Source organism: Cryptomeria japonica, unplaced genomic scaffold (genome assembly GCF_030272615.1).
Source record: "Cryptomeria japonica unplaced genomic scaffold, Sugi_1.0 HiC_scaffold_54, whole genome shotgun sequence".
Taxonomy (NCBI): domain Eukaryota; kingdom Viridiplantae; phylum Streptophyta; class Pinopsida; order Cupressales; family Cupressaceae; genus Cryptomeria; species Cryptomeria japonica.
The window spans coordinates 247,501-268,799 of record NW_026728876.1 but is presented as its reverse complement, the minus strand read 5'-3'; the positions used below and the strand labels follow the sequence as shown (position 1 = coordinate 268,799).

Here is a 21,299-nt window from a genome sequence, read left to right as displayed (position 1 = left end):
AGGGTGCAACACCGGGACTTCCCGGGAGGTCACCCATCCCAGTACTACTTCGGCCCAAGCGCGCTTAACTGCGGAGTTCTGATGGGATCCGGTGCACTAACGCTGGTATGATCGCACCCGTTATGAGCTTGTCGCAGTGTGTACTTAGCAAACCGCGACCCACGTGCGAATCCACCCCGGCCACCCACCCCCGTCGAGGTGCACACCCTCCCTCGCGAAGTGCGCCCCGTTCGCCAAGTGTGAGCCCTGCCCGGGTGCGCGCACCTTGCTAGGGCGTCGGGTGTGCACCCGGCCCGGCCTACGTGCGTGCACCTGTAGGGGGCGTCGTGTGCGTGCAGTGTCCCGTCTGCAACGCGGTGCCCACACACCACCTCGGGCGCAACGACCTGCGCTCACATGTGGGCCGAGTGCACCTTGGTGCATGTTCGGGGCGCCTCGGGTGCACGCTCGATCTTGCCCCGGTGCACCAAGGCGCTCGGTTTGCCCCGGGTGCGCACTTGGTGCAAGGTGGGCACCCAAAATAGGGATCAAGCACCAAAACACAAGTTTCGGGATGCAAAATGGGACCCAAGGACCACAAATGCGTTCCAAGACCCATGATGGGTCCACGAGAACAAAAATGTGTTCCGAGACTTAATAAACAAATATTGGGTTTTAGGAGAAGAAACATGCTCTGATGCCCAAAACGAGAATCGACCCCGAAAAGGCCACAGGCCAAAAGTGGGATGCGAGACAAAAAAAAATGGGACCCGAGGACCAAAATTGGGTTCCCAGGTCGAAGACAGGGCAACCGGACAAGAAACGACCTCTAAGGCTCGAAATGAGTCCCGACGACTAAAACTTGACAAGAAGCACCCATCAGGCACCCAACTCGACACCCATGGGATGCCGACCCACCCGGGCTTCCACCTAGCACACCTTGGCACCCACCCACCCTCGCACCCAACCTCGCACCCAACTTAGCACCTTTGAACCCACATTGGCACTCACCCTGACCCTGGCACCTTGGAACCCACATTGGCACTCACCTTGACCCTGGCACCCACCTTTGCACTCACCTTGGGACCCACCCTGGCTCCCACCTCGGCACCCACCCAGACACCCACCTTGGTTCCTTGGCACCCACCTTGGATCCTTGGCACCCACCCCGACACCCACCTTGGCACGCAACTTGGCTACTTGCCACCCACCTTGGCTCCTTGACGCCCACCCCGACAACCACCCCGTGACCTACCCTGGCTAGGGTTGGTGCACACCCACCCTGGTGCCCACCTTGGCACCCACCCTATGACCCACCTTGGCACGCACCTTAGTACCCACCCCGTTACCCACCCTAGGACCCACCCCGTGACCCACCTTGGCCAGGGTGGGTGCCTTGGTGCGCACAACTTGCCTGGGCTGCACACCAGGGCGGGCTCAAGATGGCACCCGCGTTCCGTTTTTTTCACTATCTTTCAAAACGGAAATTTTAAAATCTCATTTTTTTCTTTTTTTTGCCTTTTCTGGAAATTAGTGAAGGCAGCGCATCAAAGGTGCGCAATGCTGGTGCGAACCCGGGAGCGCTCCGATGTGTGCTCCAAGGTGCGGCGTGCACGAAGTCCGAGCCCGGTTTGCCCCGGGTGCGCACCTCGCGTGCACCTTCGCCGGGGTGAGCACCTTGGCTGGGTTGCGCGCCCTGGTGCGTACCAAGGAGCGCTCTGAAGTGTGCTCCAAGGTGCGGCGTGCACGAAGTCGGAGCCCGGTTTGCCCCGGGTGTGCACCTCGGGTGCGCACCTCGCGTGCACCTTCGCTGCGGTGGGCACCTTGGCTGGGTTGCGCGCCTTGGTGGGCACCATGCAGTGCACGAAGTCGGAGCCCGGTTTGCCCCGGGCGCGCACCTCCGCCAGGGTGGGCACCTTGGTGCGCACAACTTGCCTGGGCTGCGCATCAGGAAGGGCTCAAGATGGCACCCGCGTTCCGTTTTTTTCACTATCTTTCAGAACGGAAATTTTAAAATATCGTTTTTTTTTGCCTTTTCTGGAAATTAGTGAAGGCAGCGCATCAAAGGTGCGCAACGCTGGTGCGAACCTGGGAGCGCTCCGATGTGTGCTCCAAGGTGCGGCGTGCACGAAGTCGGAGCCCGGTTTGCCTCGGGTGCGCCCTGGTGGGCACCATGGTGCGCACCAAGGAGCGCTCCGAAGTGTGCTCCAAGGTGCGGCCTGCACGAAGTCGGAGCCCGGTTTGCCCCGGGTGTGCACCTCGGGTGGGCACCTTGGTGCGCATGCCTTGCCTGGGCTGCGCACCAGGGCGGGCTCAAGATGGCACCCGCGTTCCTTTTTTTTCACTATCTTTCAAAACGGAAATTTTAAAATCTCATTTTTTTTTGCCTTTTTCTGGAAATTAGTGAAGGCAGCGCATCAAAGGTGCGCACCTCGCTGCCCACCACGGTGCGCAACGCCGGTGGGCACCCGGGAGTGCTTCGAAGTGTGCTCCAAGGTGCTGCGTGCACGTTGTCGGAGCCCGGTTTGCCCCGGGTGCGCACCTCGCGTGCACCTTCGTCGGGGTGGGCACCTTGGCTTGGTTTGCCCCGGCTGCGCTCCGAAGCGGGGTTATTGGAGCGCCGCCTCTTTTTTTGTCGGAGCGTTTGGTGGGGTTTCTCGCATTGGCTCTTCCGAGGCCCGGTTGCCACCCTGGCGCGCACGAAGTCGGAAGTAGGGTTAATTGCCCGGGTGCGCACCTTTGCCAGGGTGGCACCTTACCTGGGCTGCGCACCAGGGCGGGCTCAAGATGGCACGCGCGTTCCGTTTTTTTCACTATCTTTCAAAACGGAAATTTTAAAATCTCCTTTTTTTTTTGCCTTTTCTGGAAATTAGTGAAGGCAGCGCATCAAAGGTGCGCACCTCGCTGCCCACCTTGGTGTGCTCTGAGGTGCGCACCCGGGAGCGCTACGAAGTGTGCTCCAAGGTGCGGCGTGCACGTTGTCGGAGCCCGGTTTGCCCCGGGTGCGCACCTCGCCTGCACCTTGGCCGGGGTGGGCACCTTGGCTGGGTTTGCCCAGGGTGCGCTCCGAAGCGGGGTTACTGGAGCGCCCCCTCTTTTTTTGTCAGAGAGTTTGGTGGGGTTTCTCGCATTGGCTCTTCCCAGGCCCGGTTGTTGGGTGCGCTCCCACCCTGGCGCGCGCGAAGTTGGAAGTTGGGTTAATTGCCCGGGCGCGCACCTTCGCCAGGGTGGGCACCTTGGTGCGCAAACCTTGGCTGGGCTGCGCACCAGGGCGGGCTCAAGATGGCACCAGCATTCCCTTTTTCTCACTATCTTTCAAAACGGAAATTTTAAAATCTCGTTTTTTTTTTGCCTTTTATGGAAATTAGTGAAGGCATCGCATCAAAGGTGCGCACCTCGCTGCCCACCTTGGTGTGCTCCGAGGTGCCCACCACGGTGCGCAACGCCGGTGCGAACCCGGGAGCGCCCCGATGTGTGCTCCAAGGTGCGGCGTGCACGAAGTCGGACCCCGGTTTGCCCCGGGTGCGCACCTCGCGTGCACCTTGGTGCGCACACCTTGGCTGGGTTGCGCGGCCTGGTGGGCACCATGGTGCGCACCAAGGAGCGCTCCGAAGTGTGCTCCAAGGTGCGGCGTGCACGAAGTCGGAGCCCGGTTTGCCCCGGGTGCGCACCTTCGCCGCGGTGGGCACCATGGCGTGCACGAAGTCGGAGCCCGGTTTGCCCCGGGTGCGCACCTCGCGTGCACCTTCGCCGGGGTGGGCACCTCGGCTGGGTTGCGCGCCCTGGTGCGCACCAAGGAGCGCTCTGAAGTGTGCTCCAAGGTGCGGCGTGCACGAAGTCGGAGCCCGGTTTGCCCCGGGTGTGCACCTCGGGTGCGCACCTCGCGTGCACCTTCGCTGCGGTGGGCACCTTGGCTGGGTTGCGCGCCTTGGTGGGCACCATGCAGTGCACGAAGTCGGAGCCCGGATTGCCCCGGGCGCGCACCTCCGCCAGGGTGGGCACCTTGGTGCGCACAACTTGCCTGGGCTGCGCACCAGGAAGGGCTCAAGATGGCACCCGCGTTCCGTTTTTTTCACTATCTTTCAGAACGGAAATTTTAAAATCTCGTTTTTTTTTGCCTTTTCTTGAAATTAGTGAAGGCAGCGCATCAAAGGTGCGCAACGCTGGTGCGAACCTGGGAGCGCTCCGATGTGTGCTCCAAGGTGCGGCGTGCACGAAGTCGGACCCCGGTTTGCCCCGGGTGCGCACCTCGCGTGCACCTTGGTGCGCACACCTTGGCTGGGTTGCGCGCCCTGGTGGGCACCATGGTGCGCACCAAGGAGCGCTCCGAAGTGTGCTCCAAGGTGCGGCGTGCACGAAGTCGGAGCCCGGTTTGCCCCGGGTGCGCACCTCGCGTGCACCTTCGCCGCGGTGGGCACCATGGCGTGCACGAAGTCGGAGCCCGGTTTGCCCCGGGTGCGCACCTCGCGTGCACCTTCGCCGGGGTGGGCACCTTGGTGTGCAGACCTTGGCTGGGTTGCGCGCCCTGGTGGGCACCATGGTGCGCACCAAGGAGCGCTCCGAAGTGTGCTCCAAGGTGCGGCCTGCACGAAGTCGGAGCCCGGTTTGCCCCGGGTGTGCACCTCGGGTGGGCACCTTGGTGCGCATGCCTTGCCTGGGCTGCGCACCAGGGCGGGCTCAAGATGGCACCCGCGTTCCTTTTTTTTCACTATCTTTCAAAACGGAAATTTTAAAATCTCATTTTTTTTTGCCTTTTTCTGGAAATTAGTGAAGGCAGCGCATCAAAGGTGCGCACCTCGCTGCCCACCACGGTGCGCAACGCCGGTGGGCACCCGGGAGTGCTTCGAAGTGTGCTCCAAGGTGCTGCGTGCACGTTGTCGGAGCCCGGTTTGCCCCGGGTGCGCACCTCGCGTGCACCTTCGTCGGGGTGGGCACCTTGGCTGGGTTTGCCCCGGCTGCGCTCCGAAGCGGGGTTATTGGAGCGCCGCCTCTTTTTTTGTCGGAGCGTTTGGTGGGGTTTCTCGCATTGGCTCTTCCGAGGCCCGGTTGCCACCCTGGCGCGCACGAAGTCGGAAGTAGGGTTAATTGCCCGGGTGCGCACCTTTGCCAGGGTGGGCACCTTACCTGGGCTGCGCACCAGGGCGGGCTCAAGATGGCACGCGCGTTCCGTTTTTTTCACTATCTTTCAAAACGGAAATTTTAAAATCTCCTTTTTTTTTTGCCTTTTCTGGAAATTAGTGAAGGCAGCGCATCAAAGGTGCGCACCTCGCTGCCCACCTTGGTGTGCTCTGAGGTGCGCACCCGGGAGCGCTACGAAGTGTGCTCCAAGGTGCGGCGTGCACGTTGTCGGAGCCCGGTTTGCCCCGGGTGCGCACCTCGCCTGCACCTTGGCCGGGGTGGGCACCTTGGCTGGGTTTGCCCAGGGTGCGCTCCGAAGCGGGGTTACTGGAGCGCCCCCTCTTTTTTTGTCAGAGCGTTTGGTGGGGTTTCTCGCATTGGCTCTTCCCAGGCCCGGTTGTTGGGTGCGCTCCCACCCTGGCGCGCGCGAAGTTGGAAGTTGGATTAATTGCCCGGGCGCGCACCTTCGCCAGGGTGGGCACCTTGGTGCGCACACCTTGGCTGGGCTGCGCACCAGGGCGGGCTCAAGATGGCACCAGCATTCCCTTTTTCTCACTATCTTTCAAAACGGAAATTTTAAAATCTCGTTTTTTTTTTGCCTTTTATGGAAATTAGTGAAGGCATCGCATCAAAGGTGCGCACCTCGCTGCCCACCTTGGTGTGCTCCGAGGTGCCCACCACGGTGCGCAACGCCGGTGCGAACCCGGGAGCGCCCCGATGTGTGCTCCAAGGTGCGGCGTGCACGAAGTCGGACCCCGGTTTGCCCCGGGTGCGCACCTCGCGTGCACCTTGGTGCGCACACCTTGGCTGGGTTGCGCGGCCTGGTGGGCACCATGGTGCGCACCAAGGAGCGCTCCGAAGTGTGCTCCAAGGTGCGGCGTGCACGAAGTCGGAGCCCGGTTTGCCCCGGGTACGCACCTCGCGTGCACCTTCGCCGGGGTGGGCACCTCGGCTGGGTTGCGCGCCCTGGTGCGCACCAAGGAGCGCTCCGAAGTGTGCTCCAAGGTGCGGCGTGCACGAAGTCGGAGCCCGGTTTGCCCCGGGTGCGCACCTTCGCCGCGGTGCGCACCATGGCGTGCACGAAGTCGGAGCCCGGTTTGCCCCGGGTGCGCACCTCGCGTGCACCTTCGGCGGGGTTGCGCGCCCTGGTGGGCACCATGGTGCGCACCAAGGAGCGCTCCGAAGTGTGCTCCAAGGTGCGGCGTGCACGAAGTCGGAGCCCGGTTTGCCCCGGGTGCGCACCTCGCGTGCACCTTCGGCGGGGTTGCGCGCCCTGGTGGGCACCATGGTGCGCACCAAGGAGCGCTCCGAAGTGTGCTCCAAGGTGCGGCGTGCACGAAGTCGGAGCCCGGTTTGCCCCGGGTGCGCACCTCGCGTGCACCTTCGCCGCGGTGGGCACCATGGCGTGCACGAAGTCGGAGCCCGGTTTGCCCCGGGTGCGCACCTCGCGTGCACCTTCGCCGGGGTGGGCACCTCGGCTGGGTTGCGCGCCCTGGTGCGCACCAAGGAGCGCTCCGAAGTGTGCTCCAAGGTGCGGCGTGCACGAAGTCGGAGCCCGGTTTGCCCCGGGTGCGCACCTCGCGTGCACCTTCGCCAGGGTGGGCACCTCGGTGCGCACACCTTCTCAATGTTTTCTTGCCTTTTCTGGAAATTGGTGAAGGCAGCGCATCAAAGGTGCGCACCTCGGTGTGCTCCGAGGTGCGAACCCGAGAGCGCTCCGAGGTGCCCACGAAGTCGAAAGTCGGGTTAATTGCATTGTTTTCCCCGGGTGCGCTCCGAGGTGCGCAACATCGGCGCGCACCAAGGAGGGCTCCGAAGTGTGCTCCAAGGTGCGCACGATGGCGTGCACCTCTGGTGCGCACGATTCGGAGCTCGGTTTGACCGGGGTGCGCACACCTTGGCTGGGTTGCGCACCTTTTGTGCGCTCCAAGGTGCGCACGAAGTCGGAGCTCGGTTTGCCCCGGGTGCGCACCTTCGCCAGGGTGCGCACCTTGATGCGCACGCCTTGGCTGGGCTGCGCACCTTGGTGGGCGCCATGGTGCGCACCTTTCGTGCGCTCCAAGGTGCGCACGAAGTCGGAGCTCGGTTTGCCCCGGGTGCGCACCTTGGTGGGCGCCATGGTGCACTCCGAGGTGCCCAAGATTGGTGCGCACCAAGGAGCGCTCCGAAGTGCGCTCCAAGGTGCGCGCGAAGTCGAAAGTTGGGTTAATTGTCCGGTTTGCCTCGGGTGCGCACCTTGCGTGCACCTTCGCCAGGGTGGGCGCCTTGGTGCGCACACCTTGGCTGGGCTGCGCACACCTTGGCACCCGCGTTTCCTTCATTTTAAATTTTTTTTTTTTACAATCTCTCAAGTGGGAAATTCTATAATCTCAACTTTTTTTGCCTTTTCAGGAAACTTTTGAATGGAGCGCATCATTGGTGCGCTCCGAAGTGTGCTCCAAAGCTCTCTCCAGCTGCGTGCACCTGCCCCGGCCGCGCACCCGGCCCCGCCCAGCTTCGCTCACCTGTCCCGGGCGTCTGGTGCGGAACCTTAGAGTAAGAAACATCACCGTGCACCTTGGCCAACGTGCGCGACTCGACCGAGCGCGCACTGGCCGAGGTGCACACCGATTTCACCTGGGTGCGCGCGCAGCACCTCGGGCGCACCGGGGTGCGCGCACAACGCCCGGGTTGCACCGTGGCCTGTGTGCTCGGGGCGCCTCGGGTGCGCGCTCGGTGTCGCCCCCGCGCGCGCGGTAGTGCGGGCAGCGCACCCCGGCCCGGCCCGGCCCCGACGAGAACGCAAACGGGCAAAAGGTTTATTCAAATAGCATTGCGACGCCCGGCGAAAAACTAAAAAAGGGTGCAACACCGGGACTTCCCGGGAGGTCACCCATCCCAGTACTACTCCGGCCCAAGCGCGCTTAACTGCGGAGTTCTGATGGGATCCGGTGCACTAATGCTGGTATGATCGCACCCGTTATGAGCTTGTCGCAGTGTGTACTTAGCAAACCGCGACCCACGTGCGAATCCACCCCGGCCACCCACCCCCGTCGAGGTGCACACCCTCCCTCGCGAAGTGCGCCCCGTTCGCCAAGTGTGAGCCCTGCCCGGGTGCGCGCACCTTGCTAGGGCGTCGGGTGTGCACCCGGCCCGGCCTACGTGCGTGCACCTGGAGGGGGCGTCGTGTGCGTGCAGTGTCCCGTCTGCAACGCGGTGCCCACACACCACCTCGGGCGCAACGACCTGCGCTCACATGTGGGCCGAGTGCACCTTGGTGCATGTTCGGGGCGCCTCGGGTGCACGCTCGATCTTGCCCCGGTGCACCAAGGCGCTCGGTTTGCCCCGGGTGCGCACTTGGTGCAAGGTGGGCACCCAAAATAGGGATCAAGCACCAAAACACAAGTTTCGGGATGCAAAATGGGACCCAAGGACCACAAATGCGTTCCAAGACCCATGATGGGTCCACGAGAACAAAAATGTGTTCCGAGACTTAATAAACAAATATTGGGTTTTAGGAGAAGAAACATGCTCTGATGCCCAAAACGAGAATCGACCCCGAAAAGGCCACAGGCCAAAAGTGGGATGCGAGACAAAAAAAAATGGGACCCGAGGACCAAAATTGGGTTCCCAGGTCGAAGACAGGGCAACCGGACAAGAAACGACCTCTAAGGCTCGAAATGAGTCCCGACGACTAAAACTTGACAAGAAGCACCCATCAGGCACCCAACTCGACACCCATGGGATGCCGACCCACCCGGGCTTCCACCTAGCACACCTTGGCACCCACCCACCCTCGCACCCAACCTCGCACCCAACTTAGCACCTTTGAACCCACATTGGCACTCACCCTGACCCTGGCACCTTGGAACCCACATTGGCACTCACCTTGACCCTGGCACCCACCTTTGCACTCACCTTGGGACCCACCCTGGCTCCCACCTCGGCACCCACCCAGACACCCACCTTGGTTCCTTGGCACCCACCTTGGATCCTTGGCACCCACCCCGACACCCACCTTGGCACGCAACTTGGCTACTTGCCACCCACCTTGGCTCCTTGACGCCCACCCCGACAACCACCCCGTGACCTACCCTGGCTAGGGTTGGTGCACACCCACCCTGGTGCCCACCTTGGCACCCACCCTATGACCCACCTTGGCACGCACCTTAGTACCCACCCCGTTACCCACCCTAGGACCCACCCCGTGACCCACCTTGGCCAGGGTGGGTGCACCCACCCTGGTGCCCACCTTGGCACCCACCCATCCTAGCACCCAGCCTGTGACCGGGCTTGGAACCCAACCTTGCACCCGCACCCGTCTTGGCCAGTGTGGGTGCGCACCCATCCTGGCACCCACGTTGTGACACACCCTTTAACCCACGCACCCTAGCACCCACGTTGGCACCCACCTTGGAACCCAACCTAGCAACTTGGCACCCACCCCGTGACCCACCTTGGCATCCACCATAGCAGTCGCCGACTTGGCACCCACCTCGGCACCCACCTTGACACTTGTGGACCCACCTTGCCACTCACCCTAGCATCGACCCATCCTAGCACCCACCCTGGCACCTTTGCACCCTAGCACTCACCCATCCTAGCACCTAACCTGTGACCCACCTTGACACTCACCCTCGCACCCACCTTGGAACCCAACCTAGCACCCACCCACCCTGACACCAACCCTAGCACCTACCCACCCTTGCACCCACCCTGTGACCCATCTTGGCACCCACCCATCCTACCACTCAACCTATCACCCACCTTCTCACCCACCTTGGCATCCACCTTAGCACCCACCCACACTGGCACCTTGGCACCCACCTCGGGCAAGGTGGGTGCACACCCACCCTGGCACCCAATTTAGAACCCACCGAGCATGTTACCCACCTTGGCACCCACATTGCAGCCCACCCTAGTACCCACCCTATGACCCACATTGGCATCCACACCCTAGCACCCAGGCACCTCGACACCCGCCTTGACACCCACCCTAGCACTGAACCTGTGACCCACCTTGGAACTCACCCTAGAACCCACCCACCCTGTGAACCACCTTGGCATCCACCTTAGCACCCACCCACCTTGGCACCCACTCTAGCACTCACCCATCCTAACACCCAACTTGTTACCCACCTTGGCACCCGCCCTCGCGTCCACCTTGAAACCCACCCTAGCACCCACCCACGCAGGAGCCCACCTTGGCACCCAACCTAACACCCACGCATCCTGGCACCCAACTTGTGACCCACCTTGGAACCCACCCTAGTACCCACCTTTGAACCCACTATATCACCAACCCACCTTGGCACCCACCCTATGACCCTCTTTGGAATCCACCCTAGCACGCACCCACCCTGGCACCCACCATGGAGCGCACCCTAGCACCCACCCACCTCGGCACGCACCTCAACACCCACCTTGGTGTGCGCACTGCGCCAACCTCTCAAAGACCCTATGTGGTGCGCTCCAAAGTGTACACCTTTGGTGCGCTCCAAGGTGCGCACCTTTGGTGCACACCGAGGTGCACACCAAAGTGTGCACCGAGGTGAGCACCAAAGTGCACTCCAGGGTGCACACCAAGGCGTGCACCTTTGGTGCGGTCAATGCAAACGAATTCGGAAGTTGGGGTCGATGTCCTAATCGCTGCTGCAGACTACACGTATGAGAATCGGACAAATAGCTTTATATAGGGGAGGTGTTGCGTTTGATGGGTCGACTCCCCTGGTTGTGTGCACTGCACCAACTTCAAAGACCCTGTCTTGTTTAAGAAGTCAAAAGTTGGGGTGGATGTCCTAATCATTGCTGCAGTCTACGCATGTATGAGAATCAGACAAATAGCTTATATAGGGGAGGTGTTGCATTCGGTGGGTTGACTCCCCTGGTTGTGCGCACTGCGCCAACCTCAAAGACCCCGCATAGCAGAAGAAGTCGGAAGTCGGATTTTGGTGAGCACCAAGGCGTGCACCTTTGGTGCGGTCAACGCAGACGAATTCAGAAGTTGGGGTGGATGTCCTAATCGTTGTTGCAGGCTACACATGTATGAGAATCAGACAAATAGCTTATATAGGGGAGGTGTTGGGTTTGATGGGTCAACTCCCTTGGTTGTGCGCATTACGCCAACCTCAAAGACCTTGTTTTCGTTAAGAAGTCAAAAGTTGGGGTCAATGTCCTAATGGCTCCTGCAGGCTACACATGTATGAGAATCGGACAAATAGCTTATATAGGGGAGGTGTTGGGTTTGATGGGTCGACTCCCCTGGTTGTGCGCATTACGTCAACCTCAAAGACCTTGTTTTCGTTAAGAAGTCAAAAGTTGGGGTCGATGTCCTAATTGCTCCTGTAGACTACACATGTATGAGAATCAGACAAATAGCTTATATAGGGGAGGTGTTGGGTTTGATGGGTTGACTCCCCTAGTTGTTCGCATTACACCAACCTCAAAGACCTTGTTTTCGTTTAGAAGCCGAAAGTTGGGGTCGATGTCCTAATTGCTCCTGCAGGCTACGCATGTATGAGAATCAGACAAATAGCTTATATAGGGGAGGTGTTGGGTTTGATGGGTCGACTCCCCTGGTTGTGCGCATTGCGCCAACCTCAAAGACCCTGCATTGCGGATGAAGTCGAAAGTCAGAGTTTGGTGTGCTACAAGGTGTGGTCGAAGGTGCTCACCTAGGTGTGCACCTTTGGAGCACAGGAAAAGTGCCCTCCAAAAGTGCGCACCTTTGGAGTGCACAAAAGTGCCCTCCAAAAGTGCGCACCTTTGGAGCGCAGAAAAGTGCCCTCCAAAAAGTGCCCTCCAAAAGTGCGCACCTTTGGAGCGCAGAAAAGTGCCCTCCAAAAAGTGCCCTCCAAAAGTGCGCACCTTTGGAGCGCAGAAAAGTGCCCTCCAAAAAGTGCCCTCCAAAAGTGCGCACCTTTGGAGCGCAGAAAAGTGCCCTCCAAAAAGTGCCCTCCAAAAGTGCGCACCTTTGGAGCGCAGAAAAGTGCCCTCCAAAAAGTGCCCTCCAAAAGTGCGCACCTTTGGAGCGCAGAAAAGTGCCCTCCAAAAAGTGCCCTCCAAAAGTGCGCACCTTTGGAGCGCAGAAAAGTGCCCTCCAAAAAGTGCCCTCCAAAAGTGCGCACCTTTGGAGCGCAGAAAAGTGCCCTCCAAAAAGTGCCCTCCAAAAGTGCGCACCTTTGGAGCGCAGAAAAGTGCCCTCCAAAAAGTGCCCTCCAAAAGTGCGCACCTTTGGAGCGCAGAAAAGTGCCCTCCAAAAAGTGCCCTCCAAAAGTGCGCACCTTTGGAGCGCAGAAAAGTGCCCTCCAAAAGTGCGCACTTTTGGTGCGCACCAAGGCGCTGGTTCGGATCGTTGCAGGCGAGTTCGGAAGTTGGGGTCGATGTCCTGAGCGGAGGTGCAAACTACACAGGTGTCGGAATCGGACAAATAGCTTATATAGGGGAGGTGTATGCTTCGATGGGTCGACTCCCCAGGTTGAGCGCACCGCGCCAACCTCAAAGACCCTACGGTATGGATGAAGTCGGAAGTTGGGTCCGATGACCGATTCGATTAGTAGGTATGCTCATGAGGTCGGAATTTGGGTCCGATGACCTGCCATGTGCAGGAAGGCGAATGTTGACACTGTGCGTTGCAAGGTGCACACCAAGGCGCTGGTGCGGTCTTTTTAGTCGAGTTCGGAAGTTGGGGTCGATGTCCTGATCGGAGGTGCAAGCTACACAGGTGTGGGAATCGGACAAATAGCTTATATAGGGGAGGTGTATGCTTCGTTGGGTCGACTCCCCGGGTTGAGCGCACCGCGCCAACCTCAAAGACCCTACGGTATGGATGAAGTCGGAAGTTGGGTCCGATGACCGATTCGATATGTAGGCATACTCGCGAGGTCGGAATTTGGGTCCGATGACCTGCCACGTGCAGGAAGGCGAATGTTGGCACTGTGCGTTGCAAGGTGCGCACCAAGGCGCTGGTTCGGTCGTTGGAGGCGAGTTCGGAAGTTGGGGTCGATGTCTTGATCGGAGGTGCAAACTACACAGGTGTGGGAATCGGACAAATAGCTTATATAGGGGAGGTGTATGCTTCGTTGGGTCGACTCCCCGGGTTGAGCGCACCGCGCCAACCTCAAAGACCCTACGGTATGGATGAAGTCGGAAGTTGGGTCCGATGACCGATTCGATATGTAGGCATACTCGCGAGGTCGGAATTTGGGTCCGATGACCTGCCATGTGCAGGAAGGCGAATGTTGGGACTGTGCGTCGCAAGGTGCGCACCAAGGCGCTGGTGCCGTCGTTGCAGTCGAGTTCGGAAGTTGGGGTCGATGTCCTGGTCAGAGGTGCAAACTACACAGGTGTGGGAATCGGACAAATAGCTTATATAGGGGAGGTGTATGCTTCGATGGGTCGACTCCCTGGGTTGAGCGCACCGCGCCAACCTCAAAGACCCTACAGTATGGATGAAGTCGGAAGTTGGGTCCGATGACCGATTCGATACGTAGGCATATTGGCGAGGTCTGAATTTGTGTCCGATGACCTGCCATGCGCAGGAAGGCGGAATTTGGGTCCGATGACCGAGTTGATGGCGTGCCATGCGCAGAAAGGCGGAATTTGGGTCCGATGACCGAGTTGATGTTGATGGCCCGCCATGCACAGGAAGGCGGAATTTGGGTCCGATGACCGATTTGAAGGCGTGCCATACGCAAAAAGGCGGAGTTTGGGTCCGATGACCGAGTTGATATTGATGGCCCGCCATGCGCAGGAAGGCGGAATTTGGGTCCGATGACCTGACATACGCATGGAGTCCGACTCGGGGGCCGATGTTCGATTCGATGACTTGCATTGTGGGTAAAGTCGGAAGTTGTGGTCTTTGACCCGATTCGATGACCAGACTTCGGCTGCTTGAGAATCGGACAAATAACTTATATAGGGGAGGTAGTGTTCTCGAGCATCCTCCCCCCGTGCCCGTTTATGTCGATTGATGCTGGTGCTCGACTGGTTGGAGCGCTCGGATGCAAAAATCTTGCACCAGGATTTATCGATTGTGATGGACACGGCAAGTCTCCTGATTGCTATGCAGGAGCTCATCGTGAATCTCTATGCGGCCTTGGTATGGACTCGACCTGCGGAATGGTTCGGCAATGGTAGTCGCTCCAACACGTCCTTGCAATGGCCACAGAGGTGATTCGACTAGAGCTCCAGTCTAGCTTTTGGGTTGCTTGGCGGACTGGTATAGCCGCGATCGAGTTCCGGCCATGAACGTTTTAGATAGCTCTTGGGCTTTCTGGGACGGAAGTCGGAAGTTTGGGCTGTTGTCCGATTTGATGACCATTCTTCGGATGTGTGAGAATCGGACAAATAACTTATATAGGGGACTGTGTTGTCTCACGCAGCCCCCTCCGTGCCCCTCTATCTCGACCGATGTTGGTGCTTGAAAGGGTTGGGATCGCTCGGATTTATAAACGTGCACCACCATTTGTCGAGTGTGAGGGACGCGGCAGGTCTCCTAAATGCTATGCGGGCGCTCTCTGAGAATCTCTATCCGGCCTCGACACAGACTAGTCTTGCTGAATGGTTTGGCACTGGTAGTCGATCCAACACGTCGTTGTTGTGGCCGCCTAGGCGATTCGATTCGAGCCCCCGTCTAGCTTTTGGGTTGCTTGGCGGATTTTGCCCTATCCGCAAGTGAGCTCGGTCCCTAAACGTTCGAGAAACCCGATTGCTATGCGCCGACTCTCTTTCTTGCGAGCCTCCATCTAGCTTTTGGGTCTCTACGGAACGGAAGTCGGAATCTGGGACCGTTGTTTGATTCGACGAGGCAGACTACGGTTGTGCGAGAATCGGACAAATAACTTATATAGGGGAGGTGTTGACTGGAGCATTCTCCCCCGTGCCCCTCTAACTCGACCAATGCTGGCGCTCGAACGGTGGTAGCGCTCGGATTTTCATTGAGCGCCAGCATTGGTCGATTTAGAGGGGCATGCGAGATTCCCGAATGCTATGCGAGGGCTCTAACGGAAATGTCTATTGGTTTCGGTATGGATGCAATTGCGAGTGGTTCGGCAAAGGTAGTCGTTCCGATGCGTCCATGTCGTGGCCAAATCGATAATTCGATTTGAGCCCTCGTATAGCATTTGGGTCTCTCGATGTGATTCCGCATTCCAGTCCCTTTGGGCACTGCTTGAGCCGCATCCCAGGGGGTTCCCTTCCCAATAATCTGCCTCGCAACCCGATTGCTATGCGGTGAGGCTCCTCGGCCGCCTCGGAACTATCTGTGTATCAGACGCATCGCGGGATAAGGGGTTGGCAACGGTAGTCGCCCCAAGCGCGTCCGATGCTTGGACCATTCCGAGGCGGCCCTGAAGCCTCTTCCGTCTAGCCGTTGGGTCCTTCTCGCCGCATCCCTCGCCTCGCACCCCGATTGCTATGCGGTGAGGCTCCTCGGCCGCCTCGGAACTATCTGTGTATCGGACGCGTCGCGGGATAAGGGGTTGTCACTGGTAGTCGCCCCAAGCGCGTCCGATGCTTGGACCATTCCGAGGCGGCCCTGAAGCCTCTTCCGTCTAGCCGTTGGGTCCTTCTCGCCGCATCCCTCGCCTCGCACCCCGATTGCTATGCGGTGAGGCTCCTCGGCCGCCTCGGAACTATCTGTGTATCGGACGCGTCGCGGGATAAGGGGTTGTCATTGGTAGTCGCCCCAAGCGCGTCCGATGCTTGGACCATTCCGAGGCGGCCCTGAAGCCTCTTCCGTCTAGCCGTTGGGTCCTTCTCGCCGCATCCCTCGCCTCGCACCCCGATTGCTATGCGGTGAGGCTCCTCGGCCGCCTCGGAACTATCTGTGTATCGGACGCGTCGCGGGATAAGGGGTTGTCACTGGTAGTCGCCCCAAGCGCGTCCGATGCTTGGACCATTCCGAGGCGGCCCTGAAGCCTCTTCCGTCTAGCCGTTGGGTCCTTCTCGCCGCATCCCTCGCCTCGCACCCCGATTGCTATGCGGTGAGGCTCCTCGGCCGCCTCGGAACTATCTGTGTATCGGACGCGTCGCGGGATAAGGGGTTGTCACTGGTAGTCGCCCCAAGCGCGTTCGATGCTTGGACCATTCCGAGGCGGCCCTGAAGCCTCTTCCGTCTAGCCGTTGGGTCCTTCTCGCCGCATCCCTCGCCTCGCACCCCGATTGCTATGCGGTGAGGCTCCTCGGCCGCCTTGGAACTATCTGTGTATCGGACGCGTCGCGGGATAAGGGGTTGTCACTGGTAGTCGCCCCAAGCGCGTCCGATGCTTGGACCATTCCGAGGCGGACCCGAAGCCTCTTCCGTCTAGCCGTTGGGTCCTTCTCGCCGCATCCTTCGCCTCGCACCCCGATTGCTATGCGGTGAGGCTCCTCGGCCGCCTCGGAACTATCTGTGTATCGGACGCGTCGCGGGATAAGGGGTTGTCACTGGTAGTCGCCCCAAGCGCGTCCGATGCTTGGACCATTCCGAGGCGGACCCGAAGCCTCTTCCGTCTAGCCGTTGGGTCCTTCTCGCCGCATCCCTCGCCTCGCACCCCGATTGCTATGCGGTGAGGCTCCTCGGCCGCCTTGGAACTATCTGTGTATCGGACGCGTCGCGGGATAAGGGGTTGTCACTGGTAGTCGCCCCAAGCGCGTCCGATGCTTGGACCATTCCGAGGCGGACCCGAAGCCTCTTCCGTCTAGCCGTTGGGTCCTTCTCGCCGCATCCCTCGCCTCGCACCCCGATTGCTATGCGGTGAGGCTCCTCGGCCGCCTTGGAACTATCTGTGTATCGGACGCGTCGCGGGATAAGGGGTTGTCACTGGTAGTCGCCCCAAGCGCGTCCGATGCTTGGACCATTCCGAGGCGGACCCGAAGCCTCTTCCGTCTAGCCGTTGGGTCCTTCTCGCCGCATCCCTCGCCTCGCACCCCGATTGCTATGCGGTGAGGCTCCTCGGCCGCCTTGGAACTATCTGTGTATCGGACGCGTCGCGGGATAAGGGGTTGTCACTGGTAGTCGCCCCAAGCGCGTCCGATGCTTGGACCATTCCGAGGCGGCCCCGAAGCCTCTTCCGTCTAGCCGTTGGGTCCTTCTCGCCGCATCCCTCGCCTCGCACCCCGATTGCTATGCGGTGAGGCTCCTCGGCCGCCTTGGAACTATCTGTGTATCGGACGCGTCGCGGGATAAGGGGTTGTCACTGGTAGTCGCCCCAAGCGCGTCCGATGCTTGGACCATTCCGAGGCGGCCCCGAAGCCTCTTCCGTGTAGCCGTTGGGTCCTTCTCGCCGCATCCCTCGCCTCGCACCCCGATTGCTATGCGGTGAGGCTCCTCGGCCGCCTTGGAACTATCTGTGTATCGGACGCGTCGCGGGATAAGGGGTTGTCACTGGTAGTCGCCCCAAGCGCGTCCGATGCTTGGACCATTCCGAGGCGGACCTGAAGCCTCTTCCCTCTAGCCGTTGGGGCTTTCTCGCCGCATCCCTCGCCTCGCACCCTGATTGCTATGCTGTGAGGCTCCTCGGCCGCCTTGGAACTATCTGTGTATCGGACGCATCGCGGGATAAGGGGTTGGCAGTGGTAGTCGCCCCAAGCGCATCCGATGCTTGGACCATTCCGAGGCGGCCCTGCAGCCTCTTCCGTCTAGCCGTTGGGGCCATCTCGCCGCATCCCCCACCTCGCACCACGATTGCTATGCGGTGAGGCTCCTTGGCCGCCTCGGAACTATCTGTGTATCGGACGCATCGCGGGATAAGGGGTTGTCACTGGTAGTCGCCCCAAGCGCGTCCGATGCTTGGACTATTCCGAGGCGGCCCTGCAGCCTCTTCCGTCTAGCCGTTGGGGCCATCTCGCTGCATCCCCCACCTCCTCGGCCGCCTCGGAACTATCTGTGTATCGGACGCATCGCGGGATAAGGGGTTGGCAGTGGTAGTCGCCCCAAGCGCGTCCGATGCTTGGACTATTCCGAGGCAGCCCTGCAGCCTCTTCCGTCTAGCCTTTGGGGCCATCTCGCCGCATCCCTCGCCTCGCACCCCGATTGCTATGCGGTGAGGCTCCTCGGCCGCCTGGGAACTATCTTCGTATCGGACGCATCGCGGGATAAGGGGTTGTCACTGGTAGTCGCCCCAAGCGCGTCCGATGCTTGGACTATTCCGAGGCGGCCCTGTGGCCTCTTCCGTCTAGCCGTTGGGGCCATCTCGCCGCATCCCCCACCTCGCACCCCGATTGCTATGCGGTGAGGCTCTTCGGCCGCCTTGGAACTATCTTCGTATCGGACGCATCGCGGGATAAGGGGTTGTCACTGGTAGTGGCCCCAAGCGCGTCCGATGCTTGGACTATTCCGAGGCGGCCCTGCAGCCTCTTCCGTCTAGCCGTTGGGGCCATCTCGCCGCATCCCCCACCTCGCACCCCGATTGCTATGCGGTGAGGCTCCTCGGCCGCCTTGGAACTATCTTCGTATCGGACGCATCGCGGGATAAGGGGTTGTCACTGGTAGTCGCCCCAAGCGCGTCCGATGCTTGGACTATTCCGACGCGGCCCTGTGGCCTCTTCCGTCTAGCCGTTGGGGCCATCTCGCCGCATCCCCCACCTCGCACCCCGATTGCTATGCGGTGAGGCTCCTCGGCCGCCTTGGAACCATCTTCGTATCGGACGCATCGCGGGATAGGGGGCTGTCACTGGTAGTCGCCCCAAGCGTGTCCGATGCTTGGACCATTCCTAGGCGGCCCTGAAGCCTCTTCCGTCTAGCCGTTGGGGCCTTCCCGCCCCATCCCTCGCCTCGCACCCCCGATTGCTATGCGGTGAGGCTCCTCGGCCGCCTTGGAACCATCTGTGTATCGGACGCATCGCGGGATAAGGGGTTGGCACTGGCAGTCGCCCCAAGCGCGTCCGATGCTTGGACCATTCCGAGGTGGCCCTGAAGCCTCTTCCGTCTAGCCGTTGGGGCCTTCCCGCCCCATCCCTCGCCTCGCACCCCGATTGATATGCGGTGAGGCTCCTCGGCCGCCTTGGAACTATCTGTGTATCGGACGCATCGCGGGATAAGGGGTTGGCACTGGTAGTCGTCCCAATCGCATCCGATGCTTGGACCATTCCGAGGCGGCCCTGCAGCCTCTTCCGTTTAGCCGTCGGGGCCTTCCCGCCGCATCCCTCGCCTCGCATCCCGATTCCTATGCGGTGAGTCTTCTCGGCCGCCGCGGAACTATACCTGTTATTGCTACTGCATCCTTCGGCTGGTAACCTCCTCTGCCGCCTTGGAACGTTCTCTTTGTCGGACGCGTCGCGGGATAAGGGGTTGGCACTGGTAGTCGCCCCAAGCGCGCCCGATGCATAGACCGCTCCGAGTCGACCTTGCTTTCAGCCTCTCACATGCATAGACCTCTCTGAGTCGACCCTGCAGCCTCTCACGTTTAGCCTTTGGAATCTCGCCTCACAACATGATTGCTATCCTTGATGCATCCCTTGCCTCGAGCCCTGATTGCTTTCTTGGCTGCATCCCTCCTCTCCTCACAGCCCGGTTGTCATCACTGCTTCATCCGTCGCTTCATGCATTCTGGCTGCTGGGCCCTTCCCACCGCACACCTCGATTGCTATCTCTTCTGCATCACACACCCCGATTGCTATCTCTGCTACATCCCTCGGCTCTCACTTCTGCATCCTTCGCCTCACACCTCGATTGCTATCAATGCTGCATCCGTAACCTCACACCCCGATTGCTATGCGGGGAGGCTCCTTGGCCGCCTTGGAAATTTCTGTGTGTCGGACGCACCGCGGGATAAGGGGTTGGCACTGGTAGTCGCCCCAAGTGCGCCCGATTCTTAGACCGCTTCGAGGTGACCTCGTAGCCTCTTTCGTCCAGGCTTCCTGCCTTCAACGCCCTTTTTACACCTCGATTGCTATGCGCGGGCTCGTTGGCGTCTATCACCTCTCTGCGAAGAGTGGCACGATGATTGTTGGGGTAAATCGTAGCAGTCCGATCTCTGGCCTTGGGCCATTGTGAGGGCTGATCGATTTCCTGTGCGCATCTCGTGTTCGCCCAGTAACAGACTCGACGACTTGTAATCGGTCTTGTTCCCGATTGTTCCTGGAGGTAGTCTTCGGAACTCTTGGATTTGACCTGTCACTCGAACTGTCCTCTTCCGAGGATGCTTGTGTGTGTGTGCTTGTGCCATTTCCTTGGCGGTATTAACGAGATATTAAAGAGCGGAGTGAGCGCCTCGCCCAGCTATGTTTGGGGCTCTCACTCCCTTACCCGGTGTGCGACCGCTTTGCACGTAGGTTGCGGAGCATCGCGACTCTTTCGATGTTTGGCGGTTGTCTTCCGGTGATGCGTTGGTCCCGAAGTGCACGTTACTAGCATTTCTGCCATTGTTCTCGATCTTTGGCACGTTCCTTCGTTGCAATTGGATATATATCTCCGTTTATACGCGCAGGCTTCTCCCGCCTATTCAGCGCTGTCCCACTCTCAGCACTCTCGTGGTCTCCTTGGCTTCTCTCTCCCGTGAGCGAGCTCTCTTCTCGAGTCTTTTCCATGTCCCATGGAGGTTGCCTTGCGAAATTCGGGCACACAAACGTGACCGGATAAGAGCGGAATTGCCTATGAGGAGAAGCTCACCTTAGGGAGCAGCAATGCCGAGTGTTTCGACAGAGGGTAGAGGGGGCGTTGTTTGGGCGGTTGCACAAAAGAGTGCTACGTTTGCACTGAAGGTTGCTTCTTCGTCTCCGACGAACTCTTCGAGGCAAAAAAGCTTGTTTACGGGGTCGAGGTGGGACTGTTCGTGCGAGTTGCGCCACCAAAAGTGCGTAGGGGGCATATACCTGGGAAATGGATGTCTCTGAGTGGCCTTACTCGGTCGCGTGCACGGTGCATTCTCTAACGGCAGGACTGTCGCGAGCATGTGCGGTTCGGATGTTTTCGGGTAAAGGGTTCCGTACGGGATGTTCTTCCCAGGCTCCTGTGAACCGAGACTCTGCATCGTCATGCTCCGGCTCCCGTGGGTGCTTCATGCCTCGTCGAGCTGTTTGTCGTGGACGATTAAGGCCGAGGCCTTCCTTCGAGAGGGGAATTGTTCAGGCTGGTCGAGGCGGGATTGTTCGTGCGGGGTGCACCACCAAAAGTGCGTAGGGGGCATATGCCTGGGAAATGGATGTCTCTGAGTGGCCTTACTCGGTCGCGTGCACGGTGCACAGTCTCACGGCATGACTGTCGCGAGCATCGACGGTGCGGTGGTTTTCGGGTAACCGGG

General features: G+C 59.9%; 2 non-coding genes across 2 annotated transcripts; both read right to left on the bottom strand.

Annotated features, from left to right (window-relative positions):
• On the bottom strand, positions 1-119 carry LOC131862977 (5S ribosomal RNA). Its single transcript, XR_009361912.1, has one exon. It is a non-coding gene; the product is annotated as a 5S ribosomal RNA (ribosomal RNA).
• A 7,817-nt stretch (positions 120-7,936) lies between these two features.
• On the bottom strand, positions 7,937-8,055 carry LOC131862969 (5S ribosomal RNA). Its single transcript, XR_009361904.1, has one exon. It is a non-coding gene; the product is annotated as a 5S ribosomal RNA (ribosomal RNA).
• Positions 8,056-21,299: the final 13,244 nt, after the last annotated feature.